This window comes from Ptychodera flava, chromosome 9 (assembly GCF_041260155.1).
Source record: "Ptychodera flava strain L36383 chromosome 9, AS_Pfla_20210202, whole genome shotgun sequence".
NCBI classification, from domain to species: Eukaryota; Metazoa; Hemichordata; class Enteropneusta; family Ptychoderidae; genus Ptychodera; species Ptychodera flava.
In genome coordinates, this window is record NC_091936.1 from 42,463,407 (window position 1) to 42,481,569 (window position 18,163).

Here is an 18,163-nt window from a genome sequence, read left to right on the forward strand (position 1 = left end):
AAATGAATCATGTCCAATGTGGAAACATGTTAATGTTGAAGAAATTTTTCCATTTTCTTTCTAATGATTATGACGTAAAAATTTCTTGGTACTTATCAAATCAGCAATATCCAGGGACTCATAGGAGCTGTCAGGCACAAAAACTGATGCATGACAAATTTAATTTATCACTTTTGCTGCTGACACCCGCATAAAAATTTTCTATTTCAAATGTTGTGAGCTATTACTTTTCAGCCCACCTGTTAATTCAGCCTCTATCTTAAGTACGTAGTTTATTTTTTCTAATTGACACATGAAGTTTCAGGCGTTCACACATGTATTGTCGAAGACATGGATGTCACACTTCATCTGGTCACAAATATTTGCGTAATTTTACCTGTGCAGCCAAGTTAACTCTCATCACTGAGAATGAGGTAAGGTGGACATGAGACCGTGTCAGCTTCATAACAGTTCTATATAATCCTGCACTCTGTTGCTCATATAGATTTACAATATGTAGCCATGATATGTCTTTGTGATTTCTCTGGAAGACAAAACCAAATCAGATGTATGAAAATAAAAATTATGAGTAAGGCCAAAAAAAAAGATTGTTTCTGGTCATTGAAATGTGGCAAAAATGATGCGTCGACGCGATTTTAAAAAATTTTTTGGTGGAATTTGATACATTTCCCCTTTTTTTCCATAGGGACAAATGAAAAACAGGACAAAAAAGAGTCAGTGCGCACACTTTGAAACGGTGCGCGCCATGACCAGTAACTGAAATCCAGGAAATTAATATTATTTTATTCCCCTTCTCATGTGGTAAAACACTTGCGAAAATCTGCAAACATGGTTATGCAAAGTGAGATTGATGGTTTATAAGCTAAAATTATACCCATTTGGGGCCAAATTGCCATTTCTAAAGTATTTTCACCAAGTGACAAAAGCAATATGACTTCCTACTGCCTTTAACAGTCCCATGACAATATTTCACTATCAGCAATGTAAAACTGTCCCTATCCAGTGTACTCTTGAAGCTATGTCTCACATTTTTACTATATATAAAATTACTGTACTGTGCGCAGTTGATGTTTAGCTCTGAATTACACATCACTGAAAAAAGTTAAAGTAATAAATTTTAAGAATTACTCACCCACATTCTCCTACTCCTTTTATGGGAATAAGAATTAGCAAAGCAGTTCCTTGCTGTTTTTATGAGATGAGGAGGGTCTGATATGAAGAAAAGCTTCCTAGGTTCACTGGCAAATGGATTTACTGTACTGTATACCAAAGTGTCTCTCGGTGCATTATGCTGTCTGTGGAGCTTGAAGAATTTCCTATTAGGGCTTGCCCCATCACATGTTGTTGCCAACACCATCACTCCTGCCTGCTCAAGATACTCCACTCCTCTCCACATTATGCTGAAAAGTTCATCAGCTGTTATACCATAAGTGGGAAAATGTGCAAATGCAAACTTAAAGTTTGTGGCTATGCCTCGCACCATCAGGCATAGCATATATCTTGCAAGGCGCAGGTTGCTGTCAGCAGTACTGCTATCAAAACTTGCTTGGATTCGCTCTTGGTAATTAAGCAAATCATTTCCCACCGAATCCAAATTCACAAAGCCAATCAGTTCACCACTGTGCTTGTCATATACTAGATCTTCCTTAATTCTAATTTCATCTTGTAGCAAGACAACATACCTCTGCCACTCTTCTAACATAGTTAATTTCATCTCTCTTAACAGCTGTCTAGTCACTTCTGGACTGAAATCACTTATGCCTTTTACACAGTGTGAGTAGTCATACAGGGTCCTCTTACAAGGTAGTTTAATGAATCCACTTTCTCTCATGGTCTTGTATGCTGACGGGCTTTTGAGGTGCAGTGACAAGCACAATCTTATTATCATTGGGTGCCATCTCATCCCTTTAGGGGACTTGCAAGCATTTGCCTTTAACTGTTCTTCCCAAAAAAGCCTTTCAAATGTATCTGGTTTGTAATTAGAATTGACATATGATGTGTTCTCAGTCATCATGGAAGCTATGTCACTGCTGGTGTCACTGTTAAGTTCAATGCCACAGTCCTTAATTGTCTCTTGCAAATAGCCTTTGATGCGCTTGTCTCTAGCTTGCAACAGTTTAAGCTGTGCTTTAGTATGACGAAGTCTGCCGCAGAGTCATCTTTATTGAGTTTGTATAAGCAACTCTGGACTGAGTACTGATTCTGTCTTTGAGGTGTGATCTTGTATTTCTACTTCGCATACTTCGTAAAGTCCCCCTGTACTTACTGCAAGAATGACACCTTGTTCCATTGGTAAGCAAACTGCATTCACAGAACGAATTGTGGTCTCATACCTGACACCATCAGTAGAAATGGCACAGAAATTTCCCTCCCGGAATGCTGAAATTGCTTTTTGGCCAGCATGAGACAGGACGGTTACGCTGGGTACAAGTTCCAGGAAATCCTCATCAAAGTTGCCACAGCAAATGTTAAACTTGTCCAACTCAGACAGAAATCTCAGAATGTGTTGTTTTGACTTTATGAAGCATTTGTTGAATATTGGATGATCTGGATGTAACTGCTGGCCGTGTACAGTGATGGCAATAGAAAGATCTGAATTGATTTTGACTGACTTGCTAATGACTGGGAACTTGTCACTGAATGACAAATGTACAATGTAGATTTGTCTGCACAAATGGCAGTGTTCCAGCCTTGTGGGAGTGTTCCAGGAGCTGCCAATTCATCTGAGAGTGTTCTGAAGCACCTTTCATTCTCTTGTGCAGCAAGAAGATTCCTGAAGTCATCATCATTGATGATATTTGGATCATACTGATACATCTTGCCACTATACTCAACATAGAACTCATCTGCTCCAAATCCTTCATCATCAAATTTGATAGCAGTTTCTTGGCTGAAAGAAAGAGATGCAAATTAAAATAATGTAAATGTGTGCAAAATAAAAATGGACAAATTCACAAGTTAGTACATGTGAAGATAATATTTTGAAATTTTGAGATGGGACATTGTCATCACATGAATTTCTCATTCAGTTTTTACAAATTTACATCATGATAACTGAATTGTTTTCTTCTAAATTTAAAAAGAGTAGTGCCCAATACCCTGACTGTTCTTTACAGAACACTTAATAAAACATACATGGATTACTTGTTTGCTATAACATATTATTATCAGAGAAAGCCATTTATTTAATTCCATCTCAGCACTGATGATATGTGAGAGTGTGACTCATGCATTATCAAATACAGTATAGACTTCATATGGCATTTACTTCTCTTTTGTGTCATTTAATTACAAAAAACTCACAAACAAAACTCACCATCCCAAATTGTGATCATCCAATACAGGTATGGGAGTAACTTCTGATGGCAAATCTCTCATAAAAGATTGTTGTGCCTATTTGGGTAAGGAAACAAACAAACAGTCAATAATACAGTTTATCACATATGCCCCGATGTTAGTGCAAGGTCAGTGCATTGATTTGAATAGGATCATGTAGAAAATTAGTTACATACATTGAGATTGTTGGACAAAACGGAAGATTTCCATATTTTAGGCCGCCTTGGTGCTCTCTTAATGCTACTTTGGCAAACACGACAGTTTTCGTCCTGTGAACAGTGTGTGAACACTAAAGTTGGTCTTGCTGCTTTATATCTTGTCTTCTTATTCGCCCGACGACTCTTTCTCAAGATGGTTTCATCAGTCCCACATATATACGGTGGATGGATTTGTGGGTCATCATCTTTCACATTAATGTTAAACAATTCCAAAATTTCTTCGCTGAAATCACAGACTTTGGCATAACCGCCTCTCCTCTTTAATTTTTCAGTCGGTAGCCACACACTCTACAAAGAGTTTTCAGCTTCTTATGGTGACTTACTGCCATGGTAATTCTGTGTCAGATAAACTAAGATACACATTATTAACCTTTGAGCGCCAAAGTCAATTTTGATAACTTTGAAAAAAATATGCGCCTGCCAATTTTTTTCAGATTTTTGCCAAAATTGTGATAAAAATCTGTAGCAAATGAAATGTGATGTGCATTTGGTTCAAAATTGTCAGAAGAATTACAGAAAATTCATAAAAATTGGTTACATCATGATAACACTAATTTTTTTGTGGAAAAAATTACAGCACTCAAAAGGTTAAAGAGAAAATATAAGGCTATTAATGAAGTCATTTCCATGCAATTTGCCATCATAGTAGTGGACACGGTTGTACATCATCCCTCCCATGTTAGATTTGTCACACGCCATCGGTTTTTATATGTCGATTGTGATTTTACTTTCCAGACAATGCGGCACGCGTCGATTTGTAAAGTGCCTGACGCGCAAACAAAAAGATGAAAGTTGACAATGGCTGGCTGTTTCACAGTTGTATACAACACACGTACGTACGTACAGCGTACTGTACGTACGGTATATGATGATAGATGTAGATTTGGAAAACAAAATTGCATGTTGTTTTGGTGGGATAGCCGCCAGAATAGTACGTTCACTTTCAATTTCAGACGTGTATAAAACAGTTTTGACTCGAAAGCAAACACACGATGTGCCCCGGGAACAACCGATTCGTACGTACGCAACACAATGGGCCAATCCTTGAGATTTTTACCACATTTTTCTCCTGATCTTCTGTTTGGACAAGACGACGAGTCGATGGCGTCGTGCTGCCTGTCGCGTAGCAACAATGTTTCAGATATTTACTTTGTGTGCTCTCAGGGCAGAAACACTGCCTCACGCCAATCAAAACATAACACGCCAGCAGTTTCATAAACACGTCGTTTTCGGACAGACGTGTAGTAGACGGTATGACAGACCGTAAACCATTGAGTAAAATCTGACAGGATCGATAAAAGACTTTCAAATTTGGTTCAAACACACTCATTATATATTCATAAAAATGTGAGAGGAATTTTTAAAACTGTAAAACTCACCTCTCCAAGGCTCAAAACTTTCCAGCTTTCGCCAGCGCGCCAATTCCGCTCAGCACCAAAAGACAACAACAACACGAACTTTGCCGAACATACTTTCGCTTAAAAATTAGCGAAAATCCGGAAACTACCGAAGGTTTCATGGTCGGCACTCTTCGGAAAAGAGAGCCGAGAGCTTCATGAGGCGAGGCAAACATGGATTGCTTACGTAACCGCTTCACGCCTTAAACAATAGGTGTTGCCACTCTGTGTATCTTACTCTGTGAGATAACTGATAAGACGTATGCGAGGCTAGAACAGCTATTGAAGATATTGCGAAATATACAAACTTTACCAATGAAATACCACATGACACAACATCATCATTCCGAACTATTAAATTGATAAAATGATGATTAAAGACTGATTATGTCAAACTCTAGACGACTTTTGATGAATTTTTATTTCAAAAAGTATGCCTGTAATGCTCTATATGTAAAATGAAAACAAACAAACTCAAAAAAACAAACAAGAAACTATGGTAGTAGAAATAAGTGTGTTATCCATATGCAAAGAGATCAAGGTCTAAGTCACAATTCACCATGAAAAGATACTATGAACGGATTTTCCAAAAGGACGTCTTCTATGCTTTTTGACGTCATTATTTGTTCCATTGTCATGCGCGTTGTGGTAAATCGTCATACCACTCGCTACTAATCCGGGCAGTTAAAAAGCAGAAGAAAAAACAGCAATCTACTGTGATTGTCTTTTTGTTTGCTTTGTTTTGTTCTCGTTTTATTTCGAAACTAGCGTTTCAAAACTAACCACTGACTCAAAAAGAGTTTATGAGACCATCGCTATCGTACTTCCGTTTTTGCCGCATATATAATATACATACAATGAGCAAGGTAAATATTTGGCGCAGGGCTGACATTCAAACACTGCACTTGTATGCCCCAGTGCCAGTGATATGGCGTGTATATAAGGCCGCTGTAGAATTATGGAGTATGTCAAATTGTTGTCCTTTTGCATGTATGTATCGGTCAGCCTTAAGGCTGGAAATGTCTATGCCACCTATAAGCTTAGCCAAGGTATGTAACTCTTGTATTTCAGCATAAATTTGTCCAGATATTTAAATATACTTTACGGTGGAGAGATGAATGTCACAAGCATGTTCCATTATCGTAAATATTTCTATTTTGATGTGGCAACTTCTGTGAAATGAAACGTTCTCATTTCAGCATTTTTTTCTTCAATTTATTGCCGTCATGTCGAAAAAGTGCGGCAGTAATTGTCGAATCAGGTTATGCGAAATCTCAAGGCTGTGGAACATTTGACGTATAACTAAATTCCAAAAGCTATTATTAGTGCATGTGGTAGTGTCGCATTCATTTACAGTTTGTCAACACTTTTTGACACCACTAGAAATTTCACTTGTACGGAGCCTTTCAACTGGTTGACTGAGCAGCCCCCTGGCGTTAAAACAATTTGAACGAGGCATCCATCAATTGCATCAACCTGATGGAAGATCGGAATCTGTTGTGGTACCTGCGTTAAAATAAATTAACGGCTCCTGTTGAGCTTGATGGAACGATAAAATGTTTGTTAAACGAAAATTCCTTGCCATGTGGTTTGCAATTTAAAGTGATTTGCAAACTCGAGTAGTTGCTACGATTTTTCAGGTCAGATATGTACCAAGTCGCTCATTGCCTTTTAAATTTAGTTTTTCTTCCCTAAATCTTATTATCATTATTAAACGTGCAGAATGAATTTGCTGTTGAAATTAATCTGTGTATAAAGAAATTATACTTATATGTTGACATGTTTCCGCAAGAAAGCGCGAAACATGTTTCATTCGGCCACAAATATTTTCATTTATTGATTAATCACGATCAAATTCTCGGATACATAGAGAAAGTAATTATTGTTCTACTTTTTATCACCGATTGTTACAATCAAGGAATAGTTTTAGTTGATAGAAAATTCGGTAGAAACATGCGCAATATATTGTACTCCATGTTATGGTATACGGAAGAAGATGACTATAGGCTAGTTGGCGAATTATCACTGTGAAAACTATACTACAAATGGAGTGGGCATTTAGACCCAAGATCATGAAAAAGCAGTATTGATAGAGCCACAGAACACGATGTTCATCATGTATTGACCTGATGACGCAGATTTGTACGGAAGTACGTGAGATGTTAATGTCAGTTTCTAATTAAACAAAGAACACAATCCGGTATGCTTAGTCAGGTTGAGAATGAAAGCTAAATATTAATATGACATTGCAAAATATATGTTTTATCATTACAGTGGTCGTGAAGTGATTCAGCTTAGATTACTAAACAATGGATTTTCAATTTGTTATATCTAGTTTGTTACATCCTAAGGTGAAAACTACATTATTGCCATTGGAGTATTTCGATCATCCATTGTGGGCTTTATATAGCAAAAGATGATTTGGCGGGAATTTTACGCCCTGGGGCTAGTTACTATCTTTTGTTCCTACGCCAGCTGAAATTTAATGGTCAAAATCTGAGTAGAAAGCAGCAGCTAACTGCAGCAGACGAAGTGCCTTCATGGGGTTAACGCCTGAACTCAAAATCCAAGCTATGCTCATTCTCCTGTGACAAAATATGTGAATTCATGATAGTGTGTATGTCAACTGAACATTTTACCGAAACTTTGGCTAAGTGGCAATAAAGAACACCTATTTGTATCACGCCAATGCAATACTCACTACAGGTATTTAGGAGACTAATAAATTAACCCATAAGCTCGGTGACCAGCTTTTAACTATGACCCGCCTTATCTGAAGGTCTACAGCGACTTTACTGACTACCCTGTACAGCAACTATAGATAAATCGAGACAAGTGTATGTGATGCTGAAACAGCCATAGATCACGCTATGACTAGATGAACTTGACGTTACCAGTTCAAGACGTGGTGATAATTACACACCATAACTAGACACCTTGACTCTCATGAAATAATGATTTACCACTGATGATATGTCACAATCGAGACGACTTTGAATTACCTATTCAAGCATCTGCCTGTAAATCAATGACGTCGAAATGAATAATCTATCCACATACAAAAGGTGTTGGTCAAGGTCAGAATGGTCCCTGAAAGGATTTTTTTATGAATTTATTTTCCGAAAAGAGTCATTTTATTCTTCGCGACTAGAATATCCCTTGCACTATTATAAAAAATCTAAACAGTCTGTACATTGGTTGGTTTGTAGTCTGAGAGTCTCTGTTCTCCGTAATGCATCTTCAGAAAGAGTGGTTGTGACAGGAGTAGAATCCTGATCTACAGTTGTAGGACCTTTCACATCAAACATAGAAAAGACCCTTTACGCATACTTGTTATTTTAACTTAACGCAGAGTGCGTGAATTACCTTTATTTCAGTTGATAACAATTGTATAATAATGTACTTTTATTCTAATTTTTTTTGTATAATGAGTAGTAATAATAGTCTGAAATTGACGAGCGATTTCCATCGCCTGCTCATATAGAAACTTCCCAGCGCTGTTTTTTAACCTTGTTTGTTTTATATTCTCTTCTCCGGTGATTAGAAAATATAACACTGAATGTCATATCACGCTATAGTACTTTGACTAGCTAATAAAGCAGAAGGAAGTAAAGAGAGTGTATTTTATTGTTTTATGTTTTTGATTTATTTAAACTGGGAGCTTTAAATTTTCCACTTGCTAAAGTAGAGCTCACAAAGTTGTCAGATATCTCACTGCCTTATACCTGTAAAAATTCTGGGTAGATATTTTGAACCCACGCTGAAAACAGTACTCCAAAGCAACGTCGATACCATGCACCTCTAGAAAAGGTATAAAACTTTCATATTTCAAGAGCGGACTACTCCTTACTCTACTATTGCAATATGTTTTGACTCAGCAACGCTGTATGTTCCTTTGACAACGCATTTCTTTGCCAACATTTCGACTTTTCTCATTTACCTTAGTTTCTCATTTTGTCTTTTTCTTTAACTAGGAGAACAGCAGTTATCGTAACATCACGGTTTGATGAAAACAAATGTGGTGGGAAACTTGATGTCAAATAATACGAAAAGTAGGAAAAGCGCAAACAATAACAGCAGCGTACTTTGACTTCTATTGATATGCTAATAAGGATGTCGCGAGTTCGAACGTGAATAGTAGTGTGACGGCCAGTCAGCGTAAAAATCATGAGTACTCCTTGGAAAATCAGCCGAATTACGTAAACGAACTAGAGATTTTCTTCACGAAAGTAATTAGGGAATGAGCAATAATCAGAGTTCAGGCGGGTGTAGGTCATTTATCGAATTACACTAACTTTGAATTATTTTGCCGTTCAAAGTTCCGATACAAGTGGCGTCGTCGTAATGGACCCATTTTCGCCGCCAGTTGGCCTGAGGCTATCGGTGGCGGGGTTGACCTTTTGATGACCCGCATAGCGACGCATGCTACTCCGTCAACAGATAGCTGCGTTTCAACAGCTAACATACATACATACATACATACATACATACATACATACATACATACATACATACATACATACATACATACATACATACATACATACATACATACATACATACATACATACATACATACATACATACATACATACATACATACATTGTTACGTGAGAAAAAATGGTGAAGTCGGCGATTTTCTTGAAAATAAAATTTAGTACAAAAACATAAGTAATCACTAATTTAAGTAAAGGACAGAGTACAAATTGTATAAGTTCTCAGGCTACTTATGTCAGCTTGGGACAGCACAAAGCTTCAGAGTTGAGTAGACAGTGAGATAGACCGATGAGTGAACAGTCCTTGGCTTGCGGATTTGAGGGGGGGGGGGGGGTCCAGGCAAAGTCAACAGTACAAATCCAGCGTGGCTATGAAGGTTTTGAAAAGTCTTGAAATTATAATACTGTTGGAGTGATCACAAACTTTTTTGAAGTAATGTAAGTGAAACAATCTCAAAGTCTGACTGAAAAGTATGCCTCCCCCATTAATAAATGATTTAATCTAGAGAGTATGTGAACAATCTAGAACTTCTATTGATATGCTAATTTGTAGTAAAAACGGCTGATTGAATTTCCATAAAATCTTAAACATAACTAATTGGCTTCAATTTCAAGGATGACAGTGACCTTAAAATGTTCCAGACTAATTTAACTCATTTTATGATTGCAGTAAAATGACCTATATAAAACATCCCTCTTAATTCTTATTAATTAGATAAGGACCAGAATAACGAGCATGGAGTGGTTTGCCAGGAACCGGAAGAAGAACAAGAACCTTTTGACAAGGTTCAAACTTCCGTTTTCAGGAGTTTTTAACTTATTTGGCTTTCATGGACCACGGAGACGATTAAAGGTTTCCTCCGGTAATTCACACGCCTTGGAAAGTTTGGAATGAATCTGACGAGTATTACAAAATATTCAGACAATCATTGTTGTCTGATACGATTTATCTTTGAAAAGTTTGAGTGGACTATCCTTACAGCGAAGAGGAAAAATGAATTCCTTCATCCCACTGCTTCTCTGTGTCAAAATAGTATGTCGTAATCATATTTTTCAAAGTCTGATAAAATCGCTCGAGAGCACTCTGACTTTCTGGGGGAAGGCAGGGGCCTAATCTGTTTAATGTTTAGCTGATGCATTACTTGTTTCAATAAATTCCGGATATAAAGTCTTAGCCTTGATCTGACCGGATGCATTTTGGAAGGCCAAATAAAGTAAAAAAAATGACTAAAGCTCTCACTATAGTCTTTCCCTATGCCTGAGACTAGGCCATTAAAATGACTGAGAATTTCGTGATAAGTCTTCCTGACTCCTTAATGACCAGCAAAGGGGGTTCATGGGCAAGGAGCAACATATCAGCACCATAGGGCTTTCTAACCACTATTTGATTGTTTTGTGGCTATTGAACCACTCTTTTTTGGGAGTGGAGATTTAGCCGAGCGGTTCTCTCTGTGGCCTCTCCGCTAGGCGACTGATGCCGTATGTTGTGGGTTCGAACCCGATTGAAAACTAGCCGTATTTTATAGTCCAATCTTCATCAACCAAGCCATCTGGAGGTCTCCAGTTGCGCATGAGAATACCAGAGTTTGTATAATAACAAACAGGGCTATCCGAGGTTTCATCTTCGTCAACAACCCTGTCAAGCAAAACAAAATGTCTGGTCGTTGTGTTGTTCCGCATTAAGATTTGATCCAGAAAATGTCTGACGCTGATCAGCAGAAGTTTTGCTGGAAGCGTCTAATCCACTTGGTATAACGGATTGACCAGTATCAAACACTTGACTGAGAAAGATGTCATTGAAGTCAACGTCTGTGCGTCATTTTTGAGAATATTTTGATTCTCTGAAGTTTCGTTGACATTGCTTGAGTAACAGCACATGCAGGATACATTAAGAATTTCCTGCTCAATTGGCTCTGGATCCTAATTTAAACTTGGGTTATCGGTCACAAGTGTATTTTAAAGACCTTGCCCTCAGCAAGGTCGTTTCCAAGAAGAAGGTGAATCCCTTCAAAATGCAAAAATGCCTTGTACCTAAAGTCACAGGTCCAGAAACAAAGTCTGAAGACAAATAGACATAAAAGAGAGGAACAGGAATGTAGTCACTACAATATACTCCTTAATAATAACTGTAGAACCTGATGACTTTTCAGAATAAGGCAGGGTATCTGCCACAATAGCGACTGGAGGCCCTGATCTCTTAAAATCCTGACAGGGGTAGCGGAAGACAAATTACTTGAAAGTAATATTAAACCATCGTGAATAAATGGTTTCTAATGTCATAATGCTATCTTGAGAAGAATTGACCTTCACCTCATTGATTTGAGATAAGGGGGTTTAACATCAGAAAATGTGTTGCACACATCATAAGATTCTAATTGAGATGATGAAAAAATAGTTCCAGTAGGCTGAGATCCACTTTGACCACTTTTGACCAGCATGAACGCTCGAACGAAAGGTATTGTTTAGAATAAATTCTTCCTTTAGTTACTGTTCCTCTCCGTCGATATTTTACCCGCTTCTCAACATTAGGGAAATGGCGTTGATGTGCCCTATGTCTTCGATATAATACACTGATTGACGAATGGACGTTATGCGAGGCTTTTATAAGCAAACTATAAAACAAAGGTATTACAGTACATGATGTAATGTCTCTCTCAGTCTATAGTTAGGGATGTTGTTAACATCCCGTTTTTCAATGTTTCAAGTAAAGCGATTTACTGAGTTCTGAACCACCATCGGACTCTGGCTACACCTAAAGCACACTGTCTTATGACAGCTCAAGAAATACTCGACCAAATAAGAGTTGTGTTCTGACAATGCACTCCACTTTGTAATTCCCCAGCGTTGATCATCTCTCCCAACTTAATTTCTCGAAGACTAATACCAGAAATATGTGGCATTTGCATAATTCTTTACTATTTCATGCATAGTTCGGATACAGATCAAGAAAGAGGATATTGCTAAATATCTATATAGAATACAGTCCTCGGAACTGCGCTCAAAGGTCGTATGGGACCCTTTCGGCCAATGTAAACACTGTATCCAAGGTACGATGGTGATTGATGAAAGTTAAAACATGTCTGTCATAATCGTTGTCGTATAATTTACATGTTGCAGCTATGGCGATGAGGTGCATCTAGACATCATGCACGAAATACATTGTTTGTAAAAAAAAACTCGCTCAGGTGCAGTTCCGACGACCGTTTCCCTTTAAGAGGTAGGTATGATGTAACAATGACTGACCGAAAACAGAAAAACTAGTAATAGAAACATCTGCGTCCATTTCTGACCCAAAATGATTGAAATATCGTTCTGAGCTCCAAGCGTTCAGAAGACTTTGGAAATTTGATTAAATAATCACTATTATGATTTGAGCTTGCTTTGTAAGTTTTTCATAATAGTTCCTTCGGTTAAATCACCCCGATTTGACAAGTTGTATGCAAAATAATGATGCTGGTGACTGAGTCATGAACAATATACTCTAAAAAGTTGATATTACTCAAAGCAGCACGTCTCCATCTAGACTATGACTTTTCCCTTTAGCAATTAAGACTGCTTCAAATCTTTGCATCTTATATCTCAAAGAGACACTGAGTTCTTCACAATCTAAGAATTGTGGCCCAACTTTGCTCGGCGGTACTTATCTGTGTTTAGATTACTATATGTACAAATCCTAATTGATTGATTATTTACAAACAAATATGTCTTTCACGCATAGCTCTGACGCCAGCCACCCTTCAAACTTTAACTTTTTCCTCCTTTGATGTCACGAATAATTCGGATGTAATGTACAAAGTCACTTGATGTAATATCAGGCACGTACTTCAGGTTTTGTATTGTTGTTCCGCATATTGTTGATACCTGAAAATAACAAAAAATTACTGTTGGAGTTCTGTTAACCATACATCTAGAGCAATTGAAATTTTGGCAGGGCCAGTGACTTATCTTTGCCGCTTTTGTATTTCAACACATGCATCATACTCAAAGGGATATAAGCTGTAACTTGTGACCAGTTTTTCAGTATTCTACTTCCGTATATCAACTACCCTATCTGACCCTAATCCGTTAGAAGTCATGCTGAAATTTCGAGTATTTTGTCAACACGTCTTGTATGTGTGTAAAGATTATCGTGTATATTTTAAAAATGGATTCTAGTCCGGACTTGAATACATTTTTCAAGAATAACAATTGGAATTATACTCATATAGGCTGTGCTGATATGCTAAATACTCGTCATTGAATTACAGTTTGGAGATTCAATGCAAAACGCGTAGGGAAACCAAAAAAACAAAAGTTCTGAAAAAAAGCCAAAAGATACAGCTTGGAGCTTAATCACATTACACCATTACCATAATTTGCTCAGAATGTTGCGATTGTAAACAAAATTTTCGTCGAACAAACAAGAGAGCGAGGGCATACGGCTCATTAACTTACGCCATTTTGCGCTTGTTTTTTAAAACAAAGGAATCATGCAAAGAATGACCCTCTATGAAAATGGGTTATACGAAGCGAAGCTCTTTCCTATCCCTATTTGCGCTCGCACTCCGCAGCGCTAAAATTAGGAGCGTGCGGATGCTGAAAGGGTAACTGACAGCGACTGTGAAAAAAGGAAGAAGCTAATATTTGATATTACCGAACAGACCCGATCTGACCTCCATGCAGAAGTTACATCTTTTGTCGTTCCACCCCTCCTGCAATGGTATCGTCCTGTCTAACGTTGTTGGATACTGTGTGCGTACGCATTACACTCTCAGACGTTCGAGCCGGCAGCTTCAAAGGTATGTTTGAATTTTTTCCTGTAAACTTGTTCTGTCTTCGAAGCATAGAAAACTTGCAATAATGATCGGCAGATCTGGCTGTAACATCGATGAGCGTACTCTATGTCGATTTTAGCTAATGTTTTATCTATTAAAATGTGTCTGTTTGAAAGCGGCACGTCAGCGTTGACGACCCTGTCACCTGCAGCTTGGTTGATGGTGTTCCTTAAGTGATCTGTTTGAACATTTGTGGGAATGATCTCTTCGCCCAGGCTTCTTCAAAAAATTAAACCGGTGGAAACGTTTATAGATGACAGGACCTTTGAAAAGTGATTCTTTTAGACTCTATTTCCCAAATGGCAGGTGCTTGCAAACACACATTTCTGTTTCGTAGTTTATTTACATATAGGCCAAATTTGACTACAGTGTTATATTCTTCTGTCTGATGATTGCAGAATGCATGAAGCTTAAGTAACAGATATCATTACTTTGTATACTTGAAGTAACTTTGTGTTATTATTTATAACGCTCTTGTTCCAAGTCGATCTCACCTCCAATCCCGAAATAAAATTTTAGGCTGATTGGCAACGTTTTGATATGACTTGCATATCTTTATCAAGCCAGTGACAAAAATAGGCACGCATGCGCAAGATGAACAAGAGGGTGAAACCAAAAAAAACTATAGGGGGTGGAGACATGAAAATATAAGAAACTAGTCGTGTATTGAAGTCGGCTCGTAATCATTCAGTCCATTAGGATACATTGTGTCGGCCCTATGTATCCAGAGACTTTCCAGCTCTTTGAACAAATTCGCGTTAGGGACATGACATAAAAGTGTGGCTGAGAGAGCATTATCTTGGAGAGTATGTCCTGGTGGTTGAAAATGTGGAACAACATATGGTGATCTGTCCGCTCTACTTGTTTTAATGTTGGAACGATGACCATTCAATCTTAAGTGGAAGGGTTGGGTTGTTTTACCGATGTATTGGAAATCGTGTCATCTTGTGTCATAAAGTTCAAAGAATCATTTCTTTGGAATTTAAACATAGGGAGATGATTAGTTTTCCTTCATATATGGTAGATATTGTTGCAGACGTGCTTCCATGGTATTGTTGTCACCAAAAGTGGCGGGATAGTGGTGGGTTAAGACGATGAGACCGGCAACATCGACGTACAATATGCATTTAATAATCAGAAGCGTTAAAACACATTGATGTGCTCCCTGTAATTTCTGTTGAACACGGCTTACATTACAGCCATAAGCCGCATCCGGAAAATCACTAACCGTCAAAAGATTTCTTCAAACTCCCTGTTTTATATAAAGCAGTGAAATTTATTTCTGAAAAGTGCAACCTTGGTAGATAAACCATGTAATGTCTAGTCGCATGCTCCAAAGCTTGGATGTCTCCAAGGTTAGAGGTCAGACGAATTATTTTAGGGTTGATGGTTGACACTTAAACGTCATTCTCCTTCATTCAAAGGAATACGAGTGTAATTTCTGCATTCAACAATACTTCCATACACCCTAATCTATTTTGAGCAACTACTCTTCGCTGACACACGTTGTACTTCATCTTTGTTTGACACAGTTGGTACATGACAAACGTAACTTAATTGTTACACAGTATGTCGTTTCATACATTTCCCCTATGTTTCCTAAACTTTATCATATACCTATGCCCATATCGCTCCCTTCAGATGACGTTTACCATAAAATATCAGCAATGATACATTACGGTAAACGACGAGAGACGCATGTTAACGTCATCGGTTATAGGGTATTTTAGAGGACAAGGGACAATATTTAGGGAAGTTAAATACAGGAATGATAGGCGCAAGTGGCTCACTGATATGATACGCATGTGTCACTGCAGCACGATTATAAGAATAAAAGCTTTGACCGCATTTTTGCTGCCATTGCAATCCAATGATTATTGTGATTGCGTCATCGTTTATCACAGCCAAGCTTCAATAGATGTTACTTTGAGCAAGATAGCAATAAATTTATAAAACTACTACAGTGGCGTTTGATTGCGTGTCCGGTTTGCTTTGCAGTACTCAACAAGTCTACATGTTGCTTATCACTAGGAAAGTCAACATTTGCAACAAGTTATCTTTGATATCAGATTACGGCGAACTTTTCTCCATGCACTGTCTGCAATCACTTCCAGGTCTTTATTTTAATTTTAGGAACTTTATGAATGAGAATATACAGGTATACACAGGCGAACTAGACGTTAATAGTCTAAAAATATGATATTATTTTGGTAATTATTAAAAATAATAAATCGTAATTATGAAACATTGGTATCATAAAAAACAAGTAAGTATTTCATCAGGGTTGCGTACATAAAAGGGAAAGGTGCCAGCTTACACAGCCAGTCCTCTCTACATGGCTTTGAAAACTCTAATTTGCTCGCTCCGACCATTTAAATTGCTGTACCTCCGCTACATGGTTGATAAACTGGCCATCACATCTGCCTTGTTTTGCCCTTCTTAATTGTCGCCTTGTGAAACTATCGCTCTCCAAATGTTGTGCAAAATCCTGTAATACCTTTTCTCAAAGTCTTGGCCCATGTTCATAGAAACATCCAAGAATCTCAGCTGGAGTCCGATGCCATTGACTATTAGCACACATCATATAGTCTGACCACAGGCGGCCCAGATACTACAGCAAAAAACAGGATGGTTGGACAGTCTCATATACATTACGTTTACTTTTTTGTACGTCTCACACAAGTTTGTAGATACATTGTAGATAAAAAGAACCGACTCATTTGAGTGAAATACAAATCATGTAACTCTCCACTCCACTGTTTATCTTTGTGTGTCTCGACAGATTGGCATCAGTACGTATACGTTGTATTATGGTTTGTTTAGCCAGAGTGCTGTCCTAATTAACTTCGGTCTCTACTATCAGCTCGATAACTAATTTTAGCAATTCCCTTGTGTGTTCTATCCAGACACTCAAATGACTCTTTCTTTTTATCTACAATGTTATCTACAAAACTTGTGTGCCACGTACAAAAAAGTAAACGTAATGTATATGAGACTGTTCAACCATCCTGTTTTTTGCTGTATTAATAAGCTTATTTTTGAATTTTTCTCATTGTTATCTCTATCAATTCCTATCCTTTTCTTCGTACAGTCCCTCTATGGATAGAGGGACTGTGTCTTCATGCTCTAACTGATCGGAGTAAATAAATAAATGGTTATATAACCCAACCAAGCCTCTTGACTTTATTGATTTTACACCCCATTACAAGGACAGAGCATGAAGAAAAGGAGAGGAATGACAGAGAAAACTGAAAAAAAACAACTCAATAATAAGCTTATTAATAGTCTGGGCCGCCTGTGGTCTGACATCACAGTGTTCAACCAATGAAACTTAGTAACCTGTGCCTGATGACCCTAATGGCTGTGTGCAGAGGTCAACAATAGCACTGATACATTATCAAAAGTACATGATGCGATGAAACGATTCAAGTGCCATGTAATGTATCAAGTTATATGAGGAAGCAAAACAACAGGTATGGATCATTCTAACATACCTGATAAACGACCAACTTTAACATTGCTTAGTTATATTATCGGTTCCGACAGTGTATGTCCCGAAATCAGTGATTCTACAATTGGCCTTGAGGGAAGATGATCTAAGAGCTTCTATCGGTGTATTGTCCATTATTCTGAAATATAAAATCTGACCTTAAAATACCTGACGAGTGTATGTACATGTATGTATGTATATATGTTATATATATATATATAATATATATATAATATATATTATATATATATTATATATATATATATATATATATATATTTGTTGTGATGACGACGCTTTGAAACCAACTCAGGTCGTTTGTTGAACAGCGTTGATTTGTCAGGTTTGATTTTTTTGCGTCTCTAAAAGAAAAAGATTACATGTCTTGCTCATGTTAAAGTAACTTGATGAT